The sequence below is a fragment of the Myotis davidii genome, unplaced genomic scaffold (genome assembly GCF_000327345.1).
Source record: "Myotis davidii unplaced genomic scaffold, ASM32734v1 scaffold1494, whole genome shotgun sequence".
In the NCBI taxonomy this organism is placed as follows: domain Eukaryota; kingdom Metazoa; phylum Chordata; class Mammalia; order Chiroptera; family Vespertilionidae; genus Myotis; species Myotis davidii.
In genome coordinates, this window is record NW_006286246.1 from 3,788,790 (window position 1) to 3,794,101 (window position 5,312).

A 5,312-nucleotide genomic window follows, 5' to 3' on the forward strand; every position below is an offset into this window, starting at 1 on the left:
TGGGTGGGCGTCGAGGGGAGGTCAGCATCGCATCGCAGGGACCCGTGGATGGGGCGGCTGTGGCCGAGGGTCGCACTGCTCTGCGCGGAGGGCAGCACAGCGAACAGGGCCTGTCCCTGAGGAGAGAGCCCTGGGGGCGGGAGGCTGAGGTTCCCTGTCCCCCCCCCTCGCCCTCCCCCCGGTCCTCAGCACAGACAAGGCCTATCAAATCCGTAGCTCCACGGACCCCTCTGGACCCCCTGCACAGCAGTTCATCTCCGATGTGATGCTCAGGGCAGACCGGGCTGTGGGTGGCCGGGGAATGGCTGTCACCCATTTGAGGTCCAGGGAGGGAAAAGCCGGGGTTCAGGGAGGGAAAAGCTGAGGCTCAGGGAGGGAGAGAGCCCTTCTCTGAATCTCGCAGCTGGAAAGTGGCGGCATCTCCTGCCGTGGAGCCGGCCTCTCCCTGACGACACAGCACTGCCCGGGAAACGGACAGCAGGCCCCGAGGACGTCCTGTGTGACGTCAGGGGATCTTCTGAGAGCAAATTCTCTCGGAAATGCGCCCTTGGATGAGCTTGGATTGTTTCTATCCATCACCTCCAACATGTCCCCCTTCCCTGCGAAGTCGGGCTCCGCCCTACCCCCCCGCAATGCGATGCAGGAAAGGGACAGGCAGGTACCTCACACCCACAGGGGCCATCGTCCCCTCCCCTTGTTGTGTGGTGGGTGGTGGGCGTGGGGAGGGTCGCCCAGGATTGGCGACCCATTTGCCAGCTCACGGGGCTGTTTCGAGCTCGGGGTGGCTACAGCTCAGCCGGTAGGAAACAGCTGTGTATGTGCCTCACGGACACATGCTCCCACTTCTCTCGGGTAAAGGCTGAGGCGCGTGTTCCCATTTATGAGAAACCGTTATGTTTCTTCCAAGGGGGCCGCCCCACTGTGCGCCGCACCGGCCGCCGCCACATGCCTCGTAGGCGCTCGCTGGTGCCGTCAGCGTTTACAACATGCAATGCCGTTCCCGAGGGCGGGGCATGACTGCGGCTTTCATTTACATGGTGAGCGTCTGCCTGTTCTAATGGCCATTTGCACCTTAGAGGGCGGCTTAGATCAGGACTGCTTAACCATTTTATTTAAACGTCATCCCGACCTTTGCTGGAATGTGGCCTTCCTCCCGACGCCTTCCCCCCTTCCTCCCGACGCCCTCCCCCCCTGCACACATTGCTTCTGCTCCCCATCCTCAGGCCCCTGGCACGGGATGAGGCGCGGGATTCCCTCCCTCCTCTCTCCTGCCCGGCCCTATATTAAGGGGTCCTGTCTTGGACCCTCATCGGTAAGAGGTTGCTGGGGCCGAGGACAAAGAGAGGAAGAGAATGGAGGAGGCGGCCAGGCTGGGAGCGCTCAGGAGCCTGCAGAGGCAGCGTGCTGTGCGGCAGGGGCGGGTCCGCACGCCCACCCCACAGGTGGGAACACTCGCGCACAGCCCTGGTCAAGAAAAGAGTTCCCACTAGCCTAGCAATGCTTGGCCCCGACCCATCAATTATCAGGAAAAAAATACACATGACCAGCACATGGACGAAGAAAAGACTGGGAACCGTGGAAAGTGTGACATAAACACTGATGACAGAGCTGAGACCAACGTTTGTCACATTTAGACAAAGGCAAAGAGGGCAGCTCCGTCACTGAAAAGCAAAAGGGAATTAAAAAGGCCTCGACTTGATTACGAAGCCAAGCCCAGCCGCTGGCTGCGCAGAAGGCCCGCCTCCTGGAGAGGGCGCCAGGGTGAGAGCGCAGGAGCTGCGGCCAGTGCAGGCAGCACGGCCAGCCCTGCTCTCGCCCCTGTGAATTTACGGGAGAAACGTATGTGCCAAGAGCAGGGAGGCCCTGACTTATGCCAAAGGTGGCACCCGCCACGCCCGGGGGGGTGGGGGTCGCCGTCTCCACTCGCCGGTCCTCTGCGTCAGGCGGGGGAGGGCTCGTGGACGGCTGTCTTCTTTATGACCCGGAGCCGAGGCAGCGAACACAGCGCAGGGGCCCCTGACTGTATAAGGAGAGGACGGAGTGCACAGAGCGTTTCCTGTTCAGGCCTCACCGGAGGGTGTTCCCCATTGACTTTAGAGAGAGTGGACGGGGAGGGGAGAGAGAGAGACAGAGAGAGAGAGAGAGAAACATCGGTGTGAGAGACACATGGACTGGCTGCCTCCTGCGTGGCCCGGGGGTCGAACCTGCAGCCAGGTACATGCCCTTCACTGGGAACTGAACCTGCAACCTTCGGGTGCCCGGACCGGCGCTCTAACCACAGGTCCACACCGGCCAGGGCGAATAGGCAGTTTTGGTTGCCTGTCACCTGTTCTGACCTGTGGGACAGGCAGCAATCTGTCCGTGATGCCGACTGTGGGACACAGAACCCGGCTCAGCCGCGTTCACAGCTCTCTGCGGAGAACGACTTTAAAGCCAGTCTCTGTCCTTCCACTAATTGTGGGTTCCAATTCCCCCGTGACTTTCTTCACAGAGAATGAGAGTTTCATTCCCGCGACAGGGACACGTGCTGTCATGGATCCCAGGTCCCGCTCGGGAAGAAGGAAGGAAGGGAGAGAGGGAGGAAGGAAGGGAGGGAAGAAGGGAGGGAGGGAGGCAGGGAGAGAGGGAGGAAGAAAGGGAGGGAGGAAGGAAGGGAGGGAGGGAGGAAGGGAGGGAGGAAGGGAGGGAGGGAGGAAGGGAGAGAGGGAGGGAGAAAGGGAGGGAGAGAGGAAGGAAGGGAGGGAGGGAGGAAGGGAGGGAGGAAGGGAGGGAGGGAGGAAGGGAGAGAGGGAGGGAGAAAGGGAGGGAGAGAGGAAGGAAGGGAGGGAGGGAGGAAGGGAGGGAGGAAGGGAGGGAGGGAGGAAGGGAGAGAGGGAGGGAGAAAGGGAGGGAGAGAGGAAGGAAGGGAGGGAGGGAGGAAGGGAGGGAGGAAGGGAGGGAGGGAGGAAGGGAGAGAGGGAGGGAGAAAGGGAGGGAGAGAGGAAGGAAGGGAGGGAGGGAGGAAGGGAGGGAGGAAGGGAGGGAGGGAGGAAGGGAGAGAGGGAGGGAGAAAGGGAGGGAGAGAGGAAGGAAGGGAGGGAGGGAGGAAGGGAGGGAGGAAGGGAGGGAGGGAGGAAGGGAGAGAGGGAGGGAGAAAGGGAGGGAGAGAGGAAGGAAGGGAGGGAGGGAGGAAGGGAGGGAGGAAGGGAGGGAGGGAGGAAGGGAGAGAGGGAGGGAGAAAGGGAGGGAGAGAGGAAGGAAGGGAGGGAGGGAGGAAGGGAGGGAGGAAGGGAGGGAGGGAGGAAGGGAGAGAGGGAGGGAGAAAGGGAGGGAGAGAGGAAGGAAGGGAGGGAGGGAGGAAGGGAGGGAGGAAGGGAGGGAGGGAGGAAGGGAGAGAGGGAGGGAGAAAGGGAGGGAGAGAGGAAGGAAGGGAGGGAGGGAGGAAGGGAGGGAGGAAGGGAGGGAGGGAGGAAGGAAGGTAGGTGCTAGCTGAGCTGGTTTCTCAGGTCCTGTCCTGGGCGCAGTCCCGTGGACTCTGCAGTGGGACACACAGGTCCTGTGAGGTAGAGAGAGTGGTCTGTGCAGTCAGACAGGCCTGGCTTCAGGTCTGGGCGTGGTCATCGACTCGGCCACCTGACTTTGGGAATGCCACTGCCCCTGCAGGACCTTGCCTGCCTTGCCTGAAAATAAGCCCTGAAGAGTGAATTTAGAAGGTCGCAGTGAAGATTTAATGGGATCGAGTAGGTGATGGTCACTAATCCATTGCTTGGCACATAGTAGGTGTTCCATAGATCCTAGATCGCCTCCGTCCTTCCTGCAGAGTGATAGTTCCCTCTGCGGTTCTCCGAACGTGGTGTGCAGAATCACAGAGGGAGCCCACTAGCTGCCGGGTCCTGGCCGTGGGGCTTTGACTTAGTGAATGGGTGGTACCCGGAACCCGGGCCGTTGGGAAGCTCACTGAGGAGGCCGGTGCAGGCACCATCCCCACTGTGAGAAGGTCCGCCCTCTCAGTGCTGATCAGGGCCGAACAATTAACCTAGCAATGAACCCCTTCTGCCTCGCTCCCCTTGTTCTCTTTTGTTTGGAGGCTTACGCCCGTGTGCAGCTTCGCAGCTGTTTCTTCGTCAAGACGTGGATTGTTTATTTACTTTAATTTTTATTTCTGGCTCTGACAGGAAAGCAAAGCCCAAAGGAAACAAGATTTGCCTTCAGGCCCAGAATCAGAACCACGGGCACCTGCGCGAGGCGCTTCGCTGGGGACCGAGGGGCGAGAGGACGATGGCGCGTCTCTTCCTCACATGGCCGGCCCCGGTCAACAGGAACCCAGGGGACACTCGGGGGACACTCGTTCTCTTTCCTTTCAGTGCCCCAAGCCCGAGCTCTCTTTTACCCACTCATGCTTTCCAGTGGGAGCTGCTTCTGGTGGACAGGCACTGAGTGTTTCAAAGCTCCAACAGGATTTAAATACGGCGATGAAAGGGCCCTGGAATAGCACTGCCTCAGTCCCTCTCCGAAGGAGTGTCTTGTGTTTGTGGGTATCTGTGTTGGCAACAGTATTTCGACGTGGACTCACTGGAGGGTGCCTGGTTTTAAATATGGCGACTCCTCCCACCAACTCTGCCCCCGGCACACGTGCACGTGCGATGGAAAAAGACACGACCGTTGTACCCTGACCTTTTAGGAAAGCAGTTTCTGCCCCACCCCGTGTTCCAGGGGGCATTTTATTCCATTTCACTCTTGGTTTTGCTTCTTGTTGGGGATTCTAGAAGGTGAACACATATGCCAATTATGAAATATCCCAGTCAACACAGGGTGGGTTTATAACTGTTTGTATGGAAAATAACACAGTAATCCTATCTAATAAAAGAGAAACATGGTAATTGGCGTACAACCGCTACCCTTCCCATTGGCTAATCAGCAAGATATGCAAATTAACTGCCAGCCAAGATGGCGGCCGGCAGCCAGGCAGCTTAAACTGAACATGAGGCTTGCTTGCTTCAGTGACGGAGGAAACCAACTTCCCCTCCTGCATTGCCTACCTCTGAGCTTGCAGTTTAAGAAACATAGTAACAAATATAGAGGCTAAAAAAAACTCCAGAAACCTGCTTTCAGCGAGCCGGGATCTCAGAGCTGGAGTTGATACAGAGTTTCGATTATAGAACACAAACAAACCAGATACCTGCTTTCAGAAGCGGAAGCGTCAGAGCTGGAGCCAGGCTAAAGCTGGCCCAGAATTAAAAAGAAAAAAAGGAGCAGTTGGGAGCTTCCGTCACCCGCCAGCCTGAAAACAGCCCTCAGCCCCTCACGCAGACTGGCCAGGCACCCCAGTGGGC